The sequence below is a fragment of the Centrocercus urophasianus genome, unplaced genomic scaffold (genome assembly GCF_019232065.1).
Source record: "Centrocercus urophasianus isolate 14NV4802_14NV808 unplaced genomic scaffold, USGS_Curo_1.0 seq_19, whole genome shotgun sequence".
Classification (NCBI taxonomy): domain Eukaryota; kingdom Metazoa; phylum Chordata; class Aves; order Galliformes; family Phasianidae; genus Centrocercus; species Centrocercus urophasianus.
In genome coordinates, this window is record NW_024884744.1 from 9,320,592 (window position 1) to 9,343,167 (window position 22,576).

The 22,576-nt window shown below is 45.3% G+C and overlaps 1 protein-coding gene across 5 annotated transcripts in view; it reads left to right on the plus strand.

The window, feature by feature from the left end:
- LOC122161492 (LIM domain containing preferred translocation partner in lipoma) overlaps positions 1-22,576 on the plus strand; it is a 320,970-nt gene that overhangs the window by 70,561 nt on the left and 227,833 nt on the right. For all 5 annotated transcript variants that reach the window (XM_042820970.1, XM_042820969.1, XM_042820974.1 and 2 more), the window contains exon 4: positions 19,315-19,379. The gene's annotated coding sequence lies outside the window, so the exon portion shown is untranslated. The remainder of the gene's footprint in view (positions 1-19,314; positions 19,380-22,576) is intronic.

The window sequence follows — 22,576 nt, forward strand, 5'->3', positions numbered from 1 at the left end:
TGTGCTTAGCACTGCCAATCAACTGGCTAATGCAACAGCTGCTCTGGGACTTTGCATTTAATTTTTGTCTGGATAATGACGAGGAACACAGGGTTAATGATCTGTGTCCGGTTTCCCTCCAAAGTGCTTTATTTGCACTTTGTGGCTATTTTTCATGGTTCTTTGCTGCAGCTCAAAAATGTTAACTGACCTGAAGAAATCAACAATGAATGCTTAAAAAAAATCAGGAAGAAAAGCTGGAAAGGATGTTGCTTTCTAGCTTCTCTCGTGAACACCTTGTACTCAGACTCCCTTTGATTAAGTCACCAGTAAAACCTATTCACATGTACTCCAATTAAAATTTAATGAAGCAAGAGGATGTATTCATATATGCTGACTATGCGGGAGGAATAGATTCCAGTAACTCAGCTCAGCAAGCCCTTGCTTAGCATTCAGGGCTCGGTTTACTAGAAAGCTCCTCTGTGGCCATTGAGCTTGTCTGGCACAAGCAGCCCTCCAGATCTGCGTTCCTGCAGTAACAGAGAGAGGCGGTGATGGCTCGTATAGGAAGTAGCTTGGCTATTTTGTATGGCAGAGCTTTAGGGTGAAGCCTGACTTGGCCGATTGCAAGGGTGAGGCAGGGCTTCTGTCCTAGTGTGCTCCATAGGAAGGGCTCTGGGAGTTGCTGGATGCATGCATTAGTTACATCTGCCCTCGTGTCAGAGCTCCCGTCAGACGGCAATTGAATGAGTGGAGTGTCGTGTAGCAGCAAGGGAAGCCCTGTCGGCCCTGATTTATAGGTTGAGAAACTGCTGCTCAAGTGGAGGCTGTATGACAACTTAACCAGCGTCAGAAAATAGCTGGGCTTTTAGTGGCTCTGCCTTTGCTGCAGATTCACTGGCCAGTTGTTTCGGTGCTTGCATTCCCAAAGGATTATCACCCTGCTTTGCACAACGTTTCGCTTCTAAAAACCTTGCTCCCACCAGTGGGGAATGCACTGATGTCTGCTTGGGCAACAAAATTACTTTCCAGGAGTGGTGCAGAGCCATGCTTCCTTCCACAGTCTGTCTTCCCTGTGCTTCTACCTCTCACTCTGCTGCAGAGCTCCTGCATTATCTTGCAGGGACGTCGAAGGAATGGTGCAGAAGGATCTCATCTGCACTTTCGCATCACTACAGTGGGAACGTTCAGCTTCTACAGGCATTGACATCCCTCCTGAGTGGGTTCTGTCCATGGGGTGATGCGATGCAGCTCCTTTAAAGGGCATTTTTGGATGTGCAATGAAAGATCCTGCTGTTATCTCCACCCTTAGTAACGGGCTGGGCAGCAGAACGGAAATGCCATGGTAGAATTTGCCTTTGGTGCTGACCCTTGCATGACAAGCGAGACCTCCTCATCCCCAGACCTTTGTTTTGCCTATAGGCAGAACACAAAGCAGCACTTCATTGCCATGGCTGGTTGTTCTGAGCTGGGCTTGATTCAGTGGCAGAGCTGCAGTGGTATTTCACGACGTGTACTGGCTTTCCAGTTAGTGTCCTCTGCAGTCCCCATTCAGTCCTGCTAAATCCCTCACTCGTTTTGCTGTAAGAAAGCATTGAAGAAGCCTTCGAGGGAAGATGTGAATCTGGAGCTGAGATCTTGTGCTTCTTTTTTGGCCTTGAAAGCTGCCCTTGGAACAGTAAGCATGAGATTTCTCTTGAAACCTTTTTCGTGTGCCTTTCTGAAGAAATAGCTGGAAGGAGAAGACCTGTCGGTTGAGCTCTGAATGAGAAACCTATTGGCTCTGAGTATACTGGGGACATTATTTAAGGTCAGTTGATCTGCGAGAAGGCACGACTTATCTAACACAGCCTAAGGTTAGTTATGCAACAGACGGGCTGTTCTTTGTTGTGAAGAACAACTTCAGTGTGTGCCTGTGCAAATCAAAGCTCTTGCTGAAGGCGGGTTGTGTTCTGGCTGGAAGCCACTGGGTGTCCTCCTCTAGTGATTTTCTTTTTGTAGTTATCATTGTAGAAATCTGAAAAGGCTTCCAGTGGGAAGGCACTCAACAGTTGTGTGCGCGGGAGCAGAACTGCTGGGAGAAGAGTGCTTTGAGTGGTGGTGCTGGGACCATGAGAAAGAAATGAAGTCTTTCTCTTTTCTTTTGAATGTCTCTGTGTCGTAGCCTAACTCACTGGACTGTCTCGATGCCAGCATAAGGCAGTGTTATTGAGGCAGACGCTGAAGAGGGTTGTTTTCTGACTACTTCTTAAAGGAGAGCTATAACCATTTGTATTGGTTTGAAATAGGAGATTTGCAGTGTGGTACTGATGCATCCTTTCATGGAGAACTTTTCTTCCCTCTCATATGGAAACGCACTGCCCAGAAGTGCCATTCTCTCTCCTAAGAGATTCAGATTAGCCAGCAAATCAAAGAGGGGAATTTTCCTTTAAAGCTGGGGTTGGTCTCCCGAGCAGTAGGAGCAAACAGGTTTGGATTTGCTTGTTTCTGCCTAGTGAGAACTGGTAGTGCACAGAAAAACACAGTTTTCAGCAATGTTGTGATGGCAGTAGGGAGAATGGAGACAGTAGTGTGGTGGTCCTGGTGGTTGTGCTGGGTGCTGTGGGGATGGAATACCCTGGAGCTGGTGACAGTGTTCATATTTCCCCCCCCCCCCCCCCAGTGAAGGTCTGGACTGGGGATCAGAAGGGTTTTTCCTAGTGGCCTCCTACTCTGGAAGTCTTCTGGGTGGCTCTCCCTTTGAAGCACGTGAAGGTGTTAGTTACTTAGGGGCTTCCTTTGCTTCACAAAATCAGGTTCCTCCATACCCCTTTTCAGCATCCAGAGTGATTAGCTGTTTCTGTAAATCCAGGCGTATGGATTTTATGAGGACCCCTGGCAGTCAGGGCTGATTGTGCTCTCTCCAAGTGTTTCTTAACTAGTAAGGAATCAATGTGTCGGGAGGGACTGTGCCTGACATCTATTAATTACAGTGTCCCCTTATGTCGAGTGTACCAGAAAGGGCTCTGAAAGGCAACCCCTTTGCCCTGGCTAATTGATAGAAAAACACATGGGCACAAATGAAAGTCAGCCAGTTCCAAGAGAAAATGAAATTTTGTAGTTGGCATGGGAAGGAACAGTGATGAAAGGAAACAAAACATACAGTAGCGTAAGATATTTGACTCTAAGACATCCAGTAAGTAGTCCTACCAACCCTGCCGTGCCTCATCCCAAATGCTGGGGAATGAAACACGTCCTTGCCCTGCACCAAATGAAAGCATTGCGATGCGTGCTTGGTGAGGGATAATTGCTGTTTTCTTCCTATGGCCTTAGAGGAGGTGATTTTGAAGCTTTAGCATACAGACTGCAGCAGTACACATTAAGCTGGATGTGACATCAGTGTTAAGAATTGTGGCACTTGTGGTTACAGTTTGGGATTCCTTATATTTACTTTCGAGGGAACTAAAATTCAAAGCAGCTTTATGGCTGTCACGAGAACATTGTCGATTTCCAAAGAGGTGGGTGAATGTGCATTGACCTTTATCTAATATGTCCATATCCTGTTCTCTTTGTGTTCCCAGTCAGAAGAAATAGGTTAGACAATTTTTTCATTGTTAAAGTAGTGAAGTTATTTAACTCCAAGACGACTTCTGTTGTTGTTTTTTTTTTCCTCCAAAATAAGGATAGTGATTTGTTATCCAAGAGCAGAAGTTTTCCTGTAATTACTGTTATGGGCTGAAGTACGGATTTAATAACAGCATGCACCACCTGCCCCCAGTGGTGTAAGAAGACCAAACCCTGGGCTGCTGGAACAGCTGCAATTTGTAAATTCATATCCTTCTCCAGTGCTGGGTGTGAAGCAGAGGAAGGGAAGGGGTTCTGCTCATCCATCCCTGAGCGTGGGGCTGGAACAGGATCCCTTCCCATCGTGCTTCTGAACAATCTCTTCCTTCTTATTTTCCTTTTGATGAGCTGTGGTGGATCTCTTGCTGCCTTAAAAGACAAACATATTTTCCACTTCTTAAAATGTGTTTTGCTAAATGTGTATTTCTGTCAAATTACAGTTTCCTCCAAAGCATTTTTCTATATATAGAAAATGGCATTCCACCTCTTAGACCTTTGTTAACAGCTATTCTGCTAGCTAAATGCCACTGAATTAAAAGGAAATAGAAATAGAAAAAAAGAAAGTGGTATATTAGGATATTGATTTTAGTTGACCATTTCAATCCTAGGTAGAAGAATTCCTCCTCTCTTCTGAATGTTCAGATGTTCTGGACAGATGACTACCCTGCTATTTTATCTTGCAGGACATTGTATTTCCCTAGCATCGTTGTCCCTGTGTGTAAGGATGCTCTCCTTGTATTGAACTCAGCTGCAAAGCATAAAATAGAGGCATCCACTTACTACATGCTGTACAAAATGGTAGAACCTTGCAGCAAAAATGTTTTCTTGCGGAGGAGCTTTCAAAGGAAGCAGGCTGCTTTCAGGCTATAGTATACTCATATTTTATTCTATATATATATTTAATTTTTTATTTTACAGTACTGCAGGCAGTAGTTGCAGCCCTTACCTTGAGGCAGTGCCTGGAGGAAGGCGCTCTGCAGCCTCTCTGAGAGCTGCACCGCTGGAATCTGTGCTCCCTTTTGCTTTGGTCCTTGCCCTTTAGCCAGAGAAGAGCTCGGTCACCTCTGCAGGACCCTTGCTAAAGGAGCATGCTGCTGGATTTGGCACCTCGGCTTTTGGAGCTGACCTCTAAAGAGCGCAGACTGACAGGGTCACTTCAGACATAATCTGTCTAATAAAAGCTGCTCTTCCAGATCCTTGCCCAGAGAGGCCAGAACCACTGTGCACATTGAGCTAATGCCAGGCACTGTTAGTGCTGGATGGCTGGGGGAGTTTGGGCATCTCTGGGGGCACTGCAGGATGTGAAGAGAACCTTCACCCTGCCTGCAGTGCTCCAAATCCTGCTCAGGTTATTGGAGAGGGAAGGCATTTGCATCCGGCAGTGCTGGTCAGTGAATTTTCCTGAAGGAACAGAGAGGCAGAATAGGTTTTCCTGGCATCTCTAATGGCTGGCTGCCAGAGCTGGTGCTGTGTTGCAGGTGAGAATCTCTTTTGCTAAGGAGGCTGTGGTCAGTTGGAGCTCAGTTCTGCTTCCTGAGAGCTGTATGAGAGCAGAGACTTTAGCAGAAGTTTTATTATCACATTCGTTTCCATAGAGATGTTTGGAGCCATTCCTGGCACTGGGTTAAGCTGCAGCAGCAGTGTGAGTGAGCTCGGTGCTGGTGCTTTGGGGAGAGGCAGGCCAGCTGATGGCTCTGCGAAGGTGTTGGGGAGGGGGGGAGGTCACATTAGAATAAACAAAGATGTTCCCATGGTCTGTTTGTTGCATCAGGTCTGTCTTTGTGGGATCTTTCTTCAGAATGCGTGCGGGATCATCAAACTTGGAGAGATCCCTGGGGCTGGAGCGGCTCTTGCATGGTGAAAGCAGTGGGAAACTGAGTGCCCTTGAAACTGGGGATGCTGGAGTTCTATAGTCACTCTAATCTATTATGATTTATAAGAATGCTTTGAGTTTAGTGCCTACCCTCAATTTAAACATTTGATCAGATGGTTGAAAAGCACATTTTGAATTGCCTTGCATTAATCCAGATTTACCTTCTGCCATCTCCCAACTACTGGGGCTATTCATAGGGAGTACTGGAAGGTTTCAGCAGTCCTGCTTCAGCTTAAAACCAAGTAAGCAATATTTGTATGGTTCCTGTCTGTGCTTCTCTTTCAAATGCATCCTTTTTGGCATGTTTGACAACAACATCAGGTAAAGTCACTGAAGGCTTGAGTGATACAGTTGGCACTTTGATTTCCATGACTGTGGTTGTAATGGCTTTTGCTGTGTGCTCTTACTGGCAAGGAGAGGTGGAGGAATGCAACTTGTGGGGGATTATGTACACCCGTCACAGCCTTTTTTAGATGGCAGTGCTTGACCTCTTACTTATCCCGTAAAGGAGCCTCTCCAGCAGTGGCTAATCCTAGGGTTTATGCAGGCAGGCTGAAAGCCAGGTCCTCCTGGGTGGGTGCAAGAAGCATCAAGGCATTCAAACGATTGTGTCCTGGCTTGCCTCAGCTAATCTCAGTTGAAGCAGCTGAAGGACTGGGTAACACACTGTTATGCCACCAGTGCTTAATCAGTGCCAGAAAGAACATGACAGACCATTAAAAATATCTGTGTGCAGAGTGCTAGGCAGCTCCAGAGAGGTACAGGACTGAGGCATGGAGAGTCCCTGGTGTCCTGTGTCAGGCTTGGGCTTGAGAACTGATCAGATGACTTGCCATAGGGTTGAAATGCTTGCTGTGGGCAATTCTCTCTTCCTCGTCAGAAATACTAAATTTTCTAGTTGTTGTGCTATTTTTATTGTTGGATTGATGTTCACGTTGTAGCAGAAGGTGAAGTCCCTCTCTGGGACCTTCAGTATGGTTGACAAAGACGCACTTCTCTGAGAGTCCTAGAAGCAGCACAGTCAAGGATCCTGGCGTAGAGCACGTGGCTGTAAACAGCAGTCTGGAAAACGAACTTCTCTGGCTAAAATATCAGTGCTCTCATCTGTTGTATAGAGGGTCAAACTGCTATAAATGGCACGATTCAGTCTGACGCTGAAGCCAGCCGGTTACCCATCTGCACTACTGGCAGTGTCCTTCCAGTTTAGAAGGGTTTTTAAGTAATTTTTGCTTAGATTAGAAGAATTGCATTCATGCTCTGCAGCAGAGACCCAGAAAAGCAACAACAACAACAACCTAGTTCTAAATATTTTGATTACTTTTGAAAATTGTAATAATCTAATCATAGTAAATAGCACAACATTGATGTGTAAACAGAAGTTCAAATGTTGCTCAGTGATTTTACCCACTGCGTGTAGCGCCTTGGGACCCCTTTCATGGATCCCAGCCCAATTCTAGTTGCTTTTTCAAACGCATAATCAGTCCTTTTCTCCAAAGAAAAGCTTATTAATGAGTCTGTGTACACAGAAGCAAGCACAGATAGACTTGGTGATGCCTTCTTCTGTGAATTCGTGCTGCATTAAGGTGGAGAGCGTTTTTGGCAAGCTTTCCAGTATTCGTAAAAGGTCTATACAGGGTGATAAAATCTTGTTGTTGGGAAAATTGGGCTAATTTGGAGATTGAGGGGCGTGAGAACAAAAGATGCTTTACTGTAAATTGTAGGCAGATAACAACAGAAACTCAGATATTAGAAGAAACTGGGTATCGCACAAACCACACACTTTCACATCACTAAAACAAGAGCTGTGCTCGCATAGAAACACGAACCTCTTTGCAAACCGCAGAAAGTAAAAGGGAGCACTCCTGTTTCATTATTGATCTAATTGCTCTTTTCTTGATATGAGAATAGATATGAAATGCTCTTGAATATTCCAGCATGTACAAAAAAAAGACTGTCATTTTTGGAAACTTTTAAAGGTGCAGCACATACTGTCAAATAGCAAGGCCATTTAGTGCGGAGAGTTACGACTGGCTGCCTAATGCCACCTAATTGTTCGTCTGGAATGGAGTATATTAGAGCTTTGGTGAGAACTTTCCACTCTGGAATGATATTAAATGAAGAGAGTTTAGCCCGTGTTTTACTGTGACTAATCAGTTTTGGATGCTCAGCTGGTGCAGTCTTTAAGTATTTCTTATTTTAAGAAAACCATCCTCTGAAAACTGAGCACTTTGGGGAACCTCTGTGTTGGGCATCCCTAAAGCCTCCTTGCATCCCAAATGGAAGTCTCTCCCGGCCAACCCAGATCCATGGTTCTTTGTGGTCTTTGCCTTTGCAAATTCTTTCCTTTGGTTTGGAATTTTTACAATTCCATTGAAGACCAGGTTTCCTAAGTATCATGTAAATGTGGGCCTGGGGGACTTGTGTGAAATCTGTGTGATTTTAAAAACTTGTCATGTTTGTGTGTAAGAACAAAAATGCATACGAATGAGGTTCCTGGATCAGCCCAGCAAGGCCTGGATGAGTTTCAGAGATTTCAGTCTGGTGAGGCGTGCGTGTCTGGGGGGGAGCTGTGAAGGTGAGCAGCAGGCTGTGCTCACCTCTATTTCACAGCACTGTTTCATTTATGCCCCTACCAGCTTTGCTGCTCTCTCTGCCTGCTCTTGCACCTCCAACTCTTTGCTGTGGAACTGAGTGAGATCTCAGTGTCAGCTGCCAGAGGGCTGGGACTCTGGGGCTCTCCTTGAGGCTCTGTGCTCTGGTGGCAACAGGCAGCCCTTCTGTCCCTTGGTTTCTGCGGTTCCCTAAGATCTCTATCAATGCTGTCCTGGGCTGCGATGCTGGAAGTGTGTTTGTGAAGGTAGCTTGGGATTCTTGGCTAGAACTGCACAGTGCCTGCTCTTGTAATGCATAGCTCATCCTAAGCACCCAAGGGATGGGATGAGAGAAGCAAGATGCAACCTTTAATAAAATGTTTTTGAAGCACTTTAGTTCCTTTAAGAACTAATTTTCACTTCCTAAAGTCTTCAGCACTTCAGAATGGTCTAGAGACTTGCAGAAAAGGTCACTTCCAACAATAACTAATAAGAAGAGGTGGAGAGGATGAGGGACTTCTCTCTATAGCTCGTTCTTTAGACATCTCAATGACTTGTTTGATGAATCAGTGATGAATCTTTGCCTGGATCCCCTGGCAATTCACTTTACCTGTAAATCATGTTCAGCTCATTGAAACTTTCCTTTCTTGCTTATTGATTTTTTTTTTTTCCCCTCCTCAATAAAAAGAAATGAATTTGTTCTATTTAAACCAAGATGAGGGTGAGACTCCGACTTGCAAGAACACGACTGCGTGGTTGGAGAGAGGTCACTTGTACAGGGCAGTGGCTCGGCAGTACTTGTCAGGATCGATGCTTCACTGTGCATGTTCCTTTTAAGGGAATTTTCCCTCGAATTGTCATGCAGTCCCAAGGCACTACAGACAAACTTGCACAAACCCATCCAACCGTCAGCCTGTCAGAAATGCAAAGAACGCGTTGGCTTTGGGTCTCTGTTGCTGAGCCAGTAGAAGAGGAGGTAGACATTTGTTTTAGGCAGATCAGACCAAGCCCTGCTCTGATTTGTTTGCATTTGTGCGCAGTTTTTTTGTTTTGTTTCTAGAATGGCAACTGAATATAGAACACAGTGTGGGAAAAGATCAAGTTAAGTTCCTTTCAGAAAGGCTTTATCAGAGACTTGCCAAAAAAAAAAAGAAAAAGAAAAAGATGATGATTTTGTTCGTTGTTTCCTCAGCACTCAGAACAACCACTGCTTTTGAGTCAAGGTGAATTGTTGATGAGCTTGTAGGCTTAAATGGGTGTTGCCAAGATGCAAGTAAACACTCTGCAAGCCTCCAGATGCTGCCAGGAGGAGAAACAAACGTTTAATGCTGGAAATGTGCAGATTGCTTGTTCAGGCCCCTTTCCTGAAGGATTTCTGAACTTCTTGTTTGTTGATATTCCATGCCAAAGGCCTCGGTTTGAGCCGAGTCTCTGTTAAAGAGTGCTGTAGCAAAAGGGCTCTTCTGCCTGCAGTGAAGTGACAGCAGGAGTTGGGCTGGAAAGGGCGAAGGGGCAAAGGACAGAGGGTGAAAGCAGTGCTTTGATCAGGATTTCAGCAGAGCTGGCGATAGGCAACACCGGCCTTCTGAAGATAGCAATGTTAAGCAGTAATAGCAGCACATTGCCTTCCCCCAGACTGCTTCGAGTCGAGTAGGGATATTGCTGTGCATCCAGGACAGGGGGAGACTGAGCTGGGGAGAAGTGATTTGCCTTAACCTCTATGGAGAGCTCTGATCCCTCAGTTCTCTGGTTGAGAAGCTGGAGAGCATCAGAACACACTTTTTCTTTCCATTCTTTTTGTGGCCAGGCACTGTCAAATCCAGCATCATGTGTGCCTGGTTTTTAGGTGCTCAGCCCATGTTGTGCCATTTTGAATCATATTAATCAAAACCAAACCAACTTCTGCTTTCCAGGAGCAAAGTTCCATTCCCGCAGAGCGATCCTGCCTTCCTGAGCTCCCAGCAATCTCAGCTCAATGATGTTCTTCCCTCCTTCACAAACCACAAGTGGTGCTGCCCCAACTACCCATCCAGAGGTGATGATGTTTCAATGACAGCTGGAATGGTTCCTGTCTCTCAGCTTGAAAGCCACTTTGGCATCCTCTGGGACAGGTCTTATTGTTGGCTGTTTGTCTGAGCCAGGATTTTCACCATGTTTTACTTCTGTTGCTCCTGGTAGATGCGTTGGTTTTCATTATATCTTCAGATTAGGGTTGTGTGAAGTCGGCTTCTGTTTTGTTTTCTCACCAGAAGAGTGATTCATATTCAAATTGAAGTGCTGTATTGCTCTAAGCCAACCTTTTCCCCATGTGCTAATGGGAGGAGAGGGAGACACAGGCGTGGACTGAACAGAATTATTTTTCTCCTGCTGCATTTAGAAACTTTCCAAGTGTTTTTTTGGGAAAGCACGGGAACTTAATTGCCTGACATGGGAGAATCCTGGTTTTGTATGTTTTAAGACAATACAAGATAAGCCCAAATCTGATCATGTCTGTAAAATGTCAGAGCCATATGCTACCAGCGGCATTGTCCAAAAAAAAAAAAGGGAACTTACATTTCCTTTGAACTTGGTGGATTTTTTTTGCTCATATTTCTTAATGTGGTCCTGTATTTTGTCTTTGCTCGTGATGTTGGTTTTTAAGTTGTTTTTGGTTTGTCTTGAGGCATTTTCTATGGCATTAGCTCATGATCTGCACTGCTGTTTCAAGTGTTCTTCCAAGGAGCTGGTTGCCACCTGGAGATCTGCACAGTCCAGCACACTTTTCTCATCTTGTTAAGAATGAATGCTGGCTAGTACAGCCCTAACTTGCTGGAGAACTTCAACATCATAGGTACTCTTAATAGGGTGAGCAGGAATTCCAGCTGTGTGTATTGCTTTGTCACCTGCAGCTCAAAGTGAATGGCACTGCAGATCTCGCGGAGACTACGGCTTGGTCTGGGAGCATCCAAACTGAGGTGATAGTCAGTTTTATGGAAATCTCTAAATCAGAGTGAAAATTCTCCCTTTGATTATGATGACCTTGAACAGTGGAGCCTACTCTAGAGATTTGCCATGGTTTACACCTACTGATGTGGCTATGTGGAATGATCCCTTCCCACATATTGCTTCCATTCACAGAGTCTGTGTGAAACTGGTTGAATATGTTTAAGGTGCATTGAAGTTTTAAAGTAATTATTGTCTCTTCTTGCACCATGATGCTTTTAAAAGTGACACCTGATGAGCTGCTAAATCTTGGGGAGAATCAGTGGACTTTAATGGGACATCCATGGCTGTGTCCTTGTGTTGATTTGGCACTTCGGTTGCTCTAACAAGCTGGAAGCATTGCAAGGATCAAAAACGTTCTGCCTTTGTGATGGTGGCAAATTGGAATTTAAATGCACTCCCAAGGAGGAAGACAGAAGAGCTATTGACAGGTCTTCGTAGCTGATTGCAGGTTTGTTCACTGCTGGAGAGCTGGTAACAGATGTGAGGCCTTGGTTACATGTCACCTAAATGTTTTCTGGCTTAAGAGCATTTGAACTGGAATCACTTGCAATTAGCATGGGCTTGGCAGAAACTGGCACTGCAACTGTTTGCATAGAAACTGTTTGCACAGCCCTTTTGTGCCACGGGGAAAACTGATGGTAATAAGTAGCTCCAGCATCATCTTGAGGTGGTGTCTGTGCAGTGACTGCACTCACAGCTGCTGATATCCACGATGGCACACCAGTGCCTCAACAAGGAAGAACACAGCTGTCTGTCTGCTGTACCCAGTCCTGCTCACCTGAATGTTATGGTCTTTAACACACTTAGTATAGAATCATTAATGGTGGAAAAGACCTCACAGATCATCTCATCCAACTGTCATCCTTGGCTTGTCGTAGCCTTCTTTTTTTTTTTTTTTTTTTCAGGCAGCTGTTGGTGTTTTGGAGTTTTTAGCTGTGTTGCTTGTGAGAATTGAGGTCAGTGCATAGTCCTGGGAGATGTGACTGTTGTTCTGCTCTCCATAGTCTTTTCTGCTTGGGTGAAGGAGTTCCCATTGCAGCTGACTGCCATCAGGCTGGTGCAGAACACAACCTGTTGTAGAGTGAAATGATCTGACTGGGATCAATTGCCCAATCAACACAATAAATTACATCTAACCGTTTGTTAAGTAGAGGAATTAATGAGGACCAGAGGGCACCTGCTGCTGTCCCCAAAAGCCGTGGGGCTGCTTGGAGGCTGAGCAAGGTGGATCGTGCTTGCTCTATGGAGCCTGGGAGCTTGTGAGTGGGTGGCGTGGGAACTGGGGACAATTTAGTGTTTGTTACAGGGATGCAGAGTGGCTCCCTGGGGCAGAAAAATAAAGGTATGGTTCTTGGCCCTAGAACGAAGAAAGCAAGACGCTGCAGACTTGTTGCAACCCGTGCAGTCTGCGAATGTTTTCTTGTCAGATGCTGCTGTCACATAAGTAATTTCATTGCCAAGGGGAAGGGAATGAACTAATGAGGTGGGAGAGAGGGCTGCATATTGAAGGGCTATGTGTTGTGAAAGTCAGCACTCCGAACGCACAACTCTTCTCTGTCTCCTGCAGTGTTTGTGCGATTTTGGGATGTGTGGGAAGGGGCAGTGGTGCAGGGGGGGTCGGTCTGTTTGGATAATGCATAATGCATACAGTGCCTGAGATTAGCCCCTAAAATAGCACACTCCACATCTTAGTAATGTATTGAATACACCTTGATAAGAAACAGTCTGATTGAAGTATTGAGTTTATTGTAGTGGATCTGCTGTGACTCATCAGGAAATGGAAAATGTTGAGCCAATCTCCCCTTGCCCCCCCAGCCTTTTTGGAAGACATGGGAATTAGTCTTAGATGGGAAGTAATTAATTGTTCTGTGATCGTCATAAATAGGTACCAAAGAACAAGCTTGTATTGAAGTATTTATATCCTAATCCCTGTCTTGTGAGCCCAGCTATCAAGAGTCTCCATCAGACAGAGGCAGTAAAAAGGAAAATTCAGTGGAATGAGCAGCTTCCACCTACATGCGTTTCAGCGAGACAGGATGGAGGTGAGCTGGTAGGCTGCGTGCTGTAATAAGCCATTTACTAGGATAATGGCTGCAGGCTACAAATGCTGTTTCTACTTAGTCTGTCTATTCAATGCAAACATTAAAAAAAAAAAAAAAGAAAAACCTTCATCTCAGTGAAGTCTATAATATTCTTAATCCCCAGTGTACTTCATGAATATTAACTCTGCGCATGTTGCAACACCCCACAGAGGCAGACAATATGTATGTCCAGCCTGCTTCATCTGTCTGGGAAACTGAGGCAGCAGGAAGGGCCTTTGATTGAGGCTGCAAGTCTGGCTTGCCTGTGAGCAGAATGGAGCCTTCGGTCCTTGGTGGGAGTGTGGGAATTCTGCCTTTCAGGGACTAATCCCATAGACTTTGGCTTTCCTTTGGAGAGATTTGCTGCCTCTTGCTGTGGGCAGCACTGTCCTGCAGGCTGACAGGAGGCACGGTGGCACATCTGGCAGAGGTGTGGTGTGAGGGCATGAAGATGTGCAGTAGTGTCTCTCTGACTTAGGGAGTAGCTATAACCTCTTTGTAGCTGCTTGACTGGGGGATGCTGGGCAAAGAAGAAAGAAAATGAAGATGATCAAATACTTGTTTAAAAAGCAACAACCAGAGAAAAGGATCTTGATAGCTTTGTATTTGTCTGCAGTGAAGTCATGGCAACAGAGCACTCATTTAGCAAAATTAACTGTTTCTCTATCTTAAAATAAAATAAAAAAATAAAAAAAAAAATCAAATGAAAATGATGCAAGGGAACATCCTTTTATCTCAACCAAATGAGTCAATTTGTGCCAAAGCAAAGGAGTCATCCTGGGGAGTTTGCTCCTGAGAGCATGTTCTTTATTAGAACAGAATGTAATAGTTGTCCCAGAGCCATAACTATAGGAGCCTTGTGCCCTAGGCGAGCACTTTCGGTAACAGGAGAGCCAAAGCTAGATTCCTGCACCTGTATAATGTTGAAGCAAGCAACATTATAGTGGAGCATGATTTTAAGCTGTTGGTTATTTGGGATTTCAGCTCAGTTAAGTTCTGGATACAGCTTTCAGAAGGGCTATCATTTCTCTGAGGTTCCTAATGGAAGTGCTTACTTTCAAAAGTACTATGGTACCAAGGGACAAAATACTGATTCTGCATCCATTTAGGTGTACCTGAGTCCCTGTAATAACCAGCTGCCTCTGAGTCCTTTGTGCATGAAGATTCTTTGTGTGCAGGAGTCCTTTTAGCTCTAAACTTCAGTAGTATTTGAAATAATTCTTGCACAAACCCCGGAAATAGCACTTCTGTGCTACTTTTGTTTTGATTTTCACTACCCATCTCCGGCTCTGTGGAGCAGGACGTGATGGTGAACCGCATGGTGACGGTATTGGTAGGCACGAAAGCTCGGTATCTGTCACAAAGATGCTCATATTTGGAATTCAGAAATTGTTCATCTTGAGAGTGAGCAGGGGCAGGCTCCAAGGAGAATATCATGAACTCAGACCCGTTGCTTGAGAGGCTTGGAAGATGGTGTTTTTCTTGAGTAGTATTTTGAAATCAGATCACTCCTAGAAATGGGACTTAGGCAGTGCCATGTAGTTTCCATGAAACTGTCAGTGGAGATACAGAGCTTCTAGGGAAGTAAGCATTTTGGAGCAAATTCTTCAGGATAATTCAACTTCAATGTAGTTTCTGTCAAAAAAACACAAAGGCTGGGGAAGCTTCAGACAAGTTGGAAACTGATCATTCATTGACATCAGCGCTGGTCAGGTGAACGTGAGTTGGTTTCCATTGCTTTTATGCCTGGCAGAAACTTAGACTCATGGAATTGTTTGATTTGGAAGGGAACCTTTAAGGCCATCTGGTCCAACTCTGCAGTGAACAGGGGCACCTACAGCTCCATCAGGTGCTCAGAGCCCTGTCTTTGAGCCGGACTTTGAAAGCTGTGCCTTTCCCTTGCAAGTTAGACTTGAGTTTGAAGAAATGCAATTGAAAAATGTGTGGTTGGATGAGCTTGATCAGGCAAGTAAAGTTAGGATTGTACAAGAATTTTATATCCAGGTAGATACCTTAGATGTTGTTGTGGAAGTCTTCCCTGTTAAAAACAACATCTGAGGGTTTTTCATGAAGCATCTCTTTCAGGAGGGACTGCACAGGAGTAGTGGTGCTGGATTATGCTTGTCCAATGGGGTGCAAAGCCTGTGGGGCTGTGTCACATCAACCAGCCTGACCTCTGGCTGCTGCTTCCTGCTTGGTCCTCTTCTCCAAGGCTGGCCATGGCTGTTCTTCTGCTTGTTAACAGTTGGAGCAATGCTTGCAGGCTGCCTGAAGGGATCAGCGCGAGCTGGTGAGAGTGGGAGTGCGAATCCAAGGCAGTTGTGTTACATTTTGTCATCAGCTTTAAAGAAGCATCTGAAGCACCTTATTGGGCGAGATGGGACTCCCCAAAGAGGAATGCTGGTGAGTTAGGGAGCCCCAGCCCTGTGGGTTCAGCCCATGGGATTAGGAAAAGCCCAAGCGGCTGCTGCCAGGCGGGTGGGAAGCTGCAGCCCACGGTGTCTGTTGTGTCTGGGAGCTCTGTAAAGTCTCTCGCATCCTTCCTCAAGTTTAGTTTTCCAGTGGAGGCTGTTGCAGTAATGAGAATGTCTCCCATCTGCTCCTCACATGGCTTGGCACATTCAGCTAGAATATATATATTTTTATTATGGGGTTAGCCAGTGGTAACCATGACAATTAGACTTATCACGCAGCATTTTTTTCCCCTCCTCGAGTCAGTTTGAAATGCTGACAATTAAATAGATACAGTACGCTTTGGAGATCCATCAGTCTCTTTGTTGTCTTGACAACCGGAGTATATTTAGAAATGTAACAAGTACACGGAGTCCAATTGCACTTTTGCTAAAACATAGTTTTGTAGCTTGAGAATTTAATCTGTTGTTTGTAGATCCAGGTGCTTACTTGAGCAGTGCCTGACTTTCTCTTTGGTCTGTCTGAGAAGCTGCTGCATAGCAGTGGGGAAAGGTGGAAATAAGGCATTGTCAAACAGGGAGCTGCTGTGCTGGGTCCTCAACAGACAGGGAAGGATGTGCCCACTGCTGCTGTGGGAGCAGCTCTGCTGGGCTCCTCTCCCTGTGTGCCATGCTGCATGAGTTGCTCTCAGGGTTCGGGAGCCAGCAGTACAGAAGGACTGTGCTGTGCTGTGTGTTGTTGGTAGACTTCTCTGGTCTGCTTATAGCACCGGAGCCTTGGTTGTGGCTGGGAGCTGCTCTGTGCCATAGAAGCAGTAGCAGAGACCGAGATGGCTTCTCCATATCCCTTGTTCTGTCTTTGATTTGCTGTTTGATTTTAACAAAATATTACTACTACTGTATTTTATACTTTTTATTTTTGTCCTTCCCATAGTTGTAGTTTAACTTGACAATTTTTCATTAGATTGTTGGGCAAGACTCCTAAAATTGTAGAGTCGTTAACGTTGGGAAGATCACCAAGATCATCTAGTCCAACCATCTCCCCATGTGAGTGACCACTCTAGACTATGTCACTCATTGTGACATCTGCCCTTTTCTTGAACACCTCCAGGGATGGTGACTCCACCGCCTCCCTTGGCAGCATGTTTCAATGCCTCTTCCACCTATCCCTGTCTGAAGCTTGGCTTGTATCTTATGCTTGGCAGTGGAACATGGGCAGGGCAACTGAAAGCCAAACAAACCAACCGGATTCTCCTTCTTCGGCAGAGCTATAGCAACACAACACTCTGATCAGGAGCTCGGTCACAAGGGTGGCCTTGTGCCCAAAGGTAAAAAATCCACTTTGGTAAGCGGGTTTAAACAAAAAGATCTTATGCCCAAGGTAGGGACGTAGTGATGGTTGGTAGCATCCACGTTTGGAGAGAGCTGTAAGACGTGCTGGCAGCATCCTTCTGCTGCTGGGAGGCTGTACTGCAGGTGTTCAGGAAGGCTTAAGGGAGGGGAGCCCAACCTAAGCCCAGCTGCTGCTGCCAGTGAAACTGCCCTTCCCTGGGGTACACCAGGCGTGACATAATGTGGTAAGGCTCAAAAGGAGGAGGGGATTGGGTTTCCCTGCTATGATTTTCTTCTTCTCATCCCTGTATTTCATCTTAACTTAGTATCTATCAAATAACTTGGATGATTTTTTTTTCAGTGGGTGCACACAGCTCATTTTCATTTTCTTTTTTTTAATATATTTTCTTTGCTTCTTTCATTTTACCAATTTCCCAATGAAAAACAGAAAACAAAGTTATATCTCAGGCTCTGTTTGTAAACTGTTAACGTGCTGTTTTCAAGTGTTTAATACCTGCCAGGGCTTAACCCTTCAAATACAACCACCAAAACCCAAAGATGCTAATGCGTCTTCAAGCATGCTTTAAATAAGTTATCCAAATCAATGACAAAGATAATGGTCTTCTAGTAGACAATATTTAGCTGGAGGTTGGTTGAATGCTAATGTTTATTGGCCTATAGGTCTGCAACCAGAGAAAATCTGAATGACTCCATCGATTTCAGTGGAGTTCTCTCAACTGAGGTTTCTGCAGCACTGTAGATGCAAGTTGCAATCTCTGTGAAGTTAAGTGTGGTTTTAATTTAATTTCTGAAAGCCCGAATGTCAGCAAAGAAGCAAAGAGCCGGGCCGCATATACACCCACATCTGTAACTTTGGGTTAGCCCTTTCCCTTGCTGTCAAGTTTAGATTCCCTTGATTGGGCTAGTAATTAAAATGCAGCTTCTTTTAAGCATCTCCCAAAGGTAGGCAGAGAGTGGAAGTGCAGCCTCTGCAGGTTATGTGTGTGTGCTTTGCAGAAAACCCCATGAGTTAAGTTTTTCTCTGCTCTGAATTTGTGTGGCTGGGCAGTTGGCCTGGAGCTTGTGCTTTCGAGCTCCAGAAACACAGAAATGGTCGTGCTGAATTACCAGGCTGAATTATCTCAATGTGTTCATGGCCATGCAGTGCTTGGGAGGCATGGGAGGCATGGGCCACCACTCATCAGCCCACTGTGTGTGGGGTTAGTGATTCACCATGCATTCATTTCTGGTCACATAAGGGGCATTAGTTTAAAGCAGGCTTGAGGCATAGGTTAGGGTTAGCTATTTGAAGTCTTCAGCCTGAAAGCAACATCAAACAGAGCAGAAAATGTATCATGCACAGAAAAGTCTGTGGAATTTGTTTCCCCCTTTATGAAATAATAATGGTAAATTCCAAACTGTTCACATATGCTGCCTCTGTGGTCAGGACACCTGTCTGTCTCTTTGCTGTTACTTGATATGGGGTTACAGCGCTTGAAAAAATGTTAACATGAATTATTTGTCATGGCAAATATGAAAGGAATAGGCAGTGTCAGAGGAAGCAGCTCCTCAGTGGATTTCCATTGGCTTCAGGAGGGTCTGAAGCAGCCGCTGCTGTTCTTCATCCCTTGCTCCCCTTTCTCCAGCTGCCCAGGAGGGTGAAACTGCTCCCAGCTAGACCTGGCTCTGCTGCAAAGACAGGGCAGGTTTGGGAGCATGGGGGCAGGCAGGAGCTGCTCTGGTTCCCTGTGGCAATGGGGAGTGGGGCAGAGGTCCACTGGGTCATTGCTGACCGTTGCCAATATTTCCATCTGGGATGGAGATGAAAGGAAATGGCAAACACAAGAGTAGCTATCAAGATACTGGAAGTATGAAAGGCTGCTGGTTAAGCACTGCGAGTGGTTACCTGGAAAACCTGACTTTTCCCTTTTGCTTTGGAGGCACCCAGAGGAAACCAGGATTTTGCCATAACTGATGTGTGTTTAGTGCATTGCACCTCCCCTTTAGCTCTTGTAGGGGTGCCCACACGGCACAGGCAGCACAGTGGGTGAGTCACATTGACTGTAGCAGGAAGAAGAGGCCCTTGAAGCACAGCAGGCAGAAGCACATCTGGCCAGGCTTTGAAAGAGATGGTGTTACCTGGAGCCCTTACCTCAGTGCCTCTCACCAGCTCTGTCTTGATTTAAAACAAATAAACCTCAGTTACTCTGTTAGTCTGGTGTTTGCTCAGATTTGATTTGTTTTAATGTGTGAAAAGCCCTTATATGGATCAAACCAGGGACAGACTGACGCAGAGTTGTATCGGAGGAAAAATAGTTGTGATGTGCAGTCCCGCACTGCAAGGGAGGGTGGCTGGCTTACGGGCCCTTCTAGGGTTGTTTTCTTTGTGAGGTGTCACTGCCAGCTTGCTTTACTTTCTGCAAAAAGTTTAATTCTGACCTTTCTGTTTCCATCTGCAGAGATCCCTTGGAAGAAGCTGTCTGTTCGTCTGTCTTGGTGCCTGACGGGGCTGCTGTGCTTCCAGGTGAGGAGTGGGTCGCATCTCGGGGCCTTTGCAAGCTGCTGAGTTTGGGCAGGGCGTGAAGACCCTGGGGCTGCATTTGCCAGGTGTGATCTGGTCATTCAGCAAATGACAGGCAACTCTCCAGAGCCTGTGGTGGTGGGGGCCGTGGTACCAAGAGACTCGAGGTGGTTGTATTATTTCTAGGTCCAGGTCTGGACCTGTGATGTGATGATTAAATCATAGTGAGGGCAAACCTTCGGGTCGCATCAGTAGTGCTTCTTCTTTACCCTGCTGTGTCATTAAATGGTAGTGTCCTTTCATTCTGCCCTTTCAATAAGCAATCCACATCCTTCCTTCTTTTCACCCTCTTCTTGCTTTTTTTTTTTTTGTTGTTACTTTTTTTCTCTCTTGTAAATTATGGCCAGCTAGAGATGAGATCTCAGCATCCTGTTTACTGTGAACAGTTGGGGGCATTAATAAATGTTGAAGGAAGAAGACAGACAAAGGATTAATAAGCAGAGGACAGGAGATTAATAGCAAGAGAACAGAATTCGGTTCAAGGCCTGGTCTTCCCAATTGCTGGGTTATTGAAGATTAATGGCAGCACTTCTGCTTTTCTCACTCTCTCTGCGGCAGCTTTCCCCACTAAGTTTAATAGACTGTCCCAATGTGTTGCTGTAAATAAGAAATCTAGGGAGAGACCCACCCTTATAAACTGTTGACTAAATGAGATGGCATTAGGTTTGCTCTCTACTGAAAGCTTAAGGAACGGCATTAATATATTTGTGAATTGTGAAGTCAGACATTCAGGTGCTCACAACTCCTCTTGGAATAAAAACATATCATAAAATGTATCTTGCCAAGCAGGCTGTCTCTGACAAATTGTGTTGTTTTTTTTTCTTACTGTGTACCGTGTTGAAGAGATTGATTTCTCTTCTCTTGACTGTTTTTTCAGCTTTGTTCCAGTGGAAAATTGGGCTCTTGGCCCGTTACATCCAGCCTCTCATTAGGCTTTGTGAGAGATTAGATCACTGTAGGAAACCCTAACTTTGGGAAGAACGTTTCTGGTTAAATTTGCTTGAGCAAATTGAGAGCATCGGATTGCATCGCTGAATGTCTTTATGCTGGTAGAAAGGTGTCCTGTAAAAAAAGGTCAGCCTCAAACTCCACCCTATAAAAGGCTTATGCTGCAGGGTCGAGCACTGCAGTAGTCCTTGGGCATCTGCCCCCAGGTATCTTCACAGTCTTCAAAGATGTTCCTAAGCTCTTCTCTCCTTGCCTGGGGTTGTATCAATATGTAGGTATGTCTGTGGCCATTTCGGTAAGGAAGCAGTGATGTTCAGGTAGCAACGGAGGAAAACAAGGCTAAAATCAGAACTTCATGCAGCAACAACTGAATTTCTTTTCCAAGGAAGAAAGGCTGTGCAGTGTTTCAGTGTCTCTGTAATGAAGTTCTTCCCATCTCCTCTGCTGTTACATTCGGTGCCCTCGGTGTTTCAGAAGTTAATTGATTTGTCCGCGTTACGATTCTCTCTTTAATTTTATTTATGTAAAGAAGAACGTACGCTAATCTATCTCCAGAGAAATGCTTCTCTCTTTGAATGCTGGCCTCGGGTCCACCGCGTTTCCTAATGAGTCTGAGCACAGAGGCCAGGTTCCCACACGCTCCAGCCCTGACACACACACATACTTGTACACCCACACTCCTGCTCCGGGCTGAACCCAGCCTCCTGCCCGCTCGCTGCCTTGGGATTTATATTGGCAGCATGGAAGCACGTGGCGGGGGGGGCTCAGCGATAGATTTGGCATCGAATTAGGATGAGAAAGGCTGTAACCTCCTTACGGCAGCATTCCCCAGGCTGGGTTAACATGCTGCTCCAGGAGCCTGGATTCCTGTGGGCTGTTACCTAATGTGCCGAGCGCCCTCCACTAGGACCTGAGCTAGCAGACAAACACCCAACACTGAATTACTGTCTGGAATGCCACCGGCTGCCAGATCTTTGATAACTTGTTTTTAATGAAGATTCCTCCTGTAATTCCTAGAATATCTTGCAGTGCAAAAAAATGAGCTGTGTGTTTTGCTGTGGGCTGAATTTTTCCTGCTCTTCACAGTTCCCTCCATGAACAAAGAGGAAAGGGAGGGGGAAGCAGCTGACTGCACTTTTGTTGTTGTTTTTCTATTTGACTTCTGCAAAATATGCGGCGATCAATCGCTCGCAACTAACAAAATGTTTTTGTTTCTCTTTGCAAAAGCATATGGGAACTACAGGAAAAGCATATGGGTGTTTTAAGGAAAACATATTGGTGAATGGACAAATTATAGCAGTGCCAATATGCTTTGGATGTCTGGCTAGACCACTACTACTACCACACTTGCTGGCATGCATACCCATCCACAAGATTTTTAGTATATGAGTGGTATGTGGCTGCTCCTGGGGAAAGGCAGGCTGTGCTGGAGTAGCTCCATGTTAAAGCAGCATCGTGATCCATCTTCAGTGCACATGACTTCTCTGCCATGGCCCAGTCCGGGCTCTCTGCTGTTTATGACAGCATATCCATTCTTTCACAGTAGACTGAGCCCAGAGCTCCACTTGCAGCCAGCTGTAAGTAATGGTAACGGTAACCATTTTTCTTTCTAAAGCCCTTGACTGCAGTCCTAATAACACCTGAGCATCTTGCAAACGGGCTAGGCAGCTTCAGGTTTTCTCCTGCTGCTCCGGCAGGCCATTTGTCATTAGCGGGGCTTGCTTTTCATTTCTCCATCACCTGTCTTTTGATGAAATGCAAAGCGTTTGCATTGCTTATGCGCCCAGCATGCTGTTGCTGGTCGTGCTGGACAGTCAGGGAAGGGACCCACGAGCTGTGTCCCCTTACCTCATTTTTGCCCATATTCTCACCTGGCACGAGAGATGTGGACGAAGGAAGGGGCAAAACCTGTAGAGACTGATGGGATGAGTAAGATGCACATTTGAGCAGTCATTTGAACATAGCTTTGTTTTGCTTGTCATCCTGCGCTCGCAGATAGTCTGAGTGGCAATGCAGCTCCTTTTAGCATTCTTTTCCTTATGCCAGCTTCGGGATGATTTGCTATTGAGTAATTTTACATTATTTAATGTAGCCACTTTTCTTATAGCTCTTTTGTTCCGTGAGACAATTCCCTATTTTATTATGCAAACAGTACATTAAGATCCTTGCGGGCCAAGTTCCCAGCAGTGCTT